Raw genomic sequence first — 469 nt, 5'->3', positions numbered from 1 at the left:
GGGGGGGTTTTTTTAAAATTTTTATATATTAAAATTATAAATATATAATAAAATATACTTATATAATATATTATTATTAATATTATATTATTATATATATACCATTATTAAAACTGATTTAAAATAACCCCACCCCAAAGAAAAACCCACCACACCACCCAAACATAAACAACAAATAAATAAATATATTTATGCTTAAAATAATAAATAAAATATATAAAAAATTTTTATTTAATTAATAATTAATATTATTTTGTTTTAAAAAACGATATTTAAAATTCATTTAAAAAAATTATATAAACAAAAAATAATTTATAAAAATAAAAAAAAAACCCAATAAATAAAATTAATATTAAAAAATTTTAAAATTTATACAATATAACATATATTACAATTTTTATATGTAAAAAAGTTATACTTTTAAAATAAAATATAAAAATAAAATAAAAAAAAAAAAAAAAAAAAAAAT

This window comes from Penaeus monodon, chromosome 24 (genome assembly GCF_015228065.2).
Source record: "Penaeus monodon isolate SGIC_2016 chromosome 24, NSTDA_Pmon_1, whole genome shotgun sequence".
NCBI lineage: Eukaryota > Metazoa > Arthropoda > Malacostraca > Decapoda > Penaeidae > Penaeus > Penaeus monodon.
Note: the sequence above shows the minus strand (reverse complement) of the source record.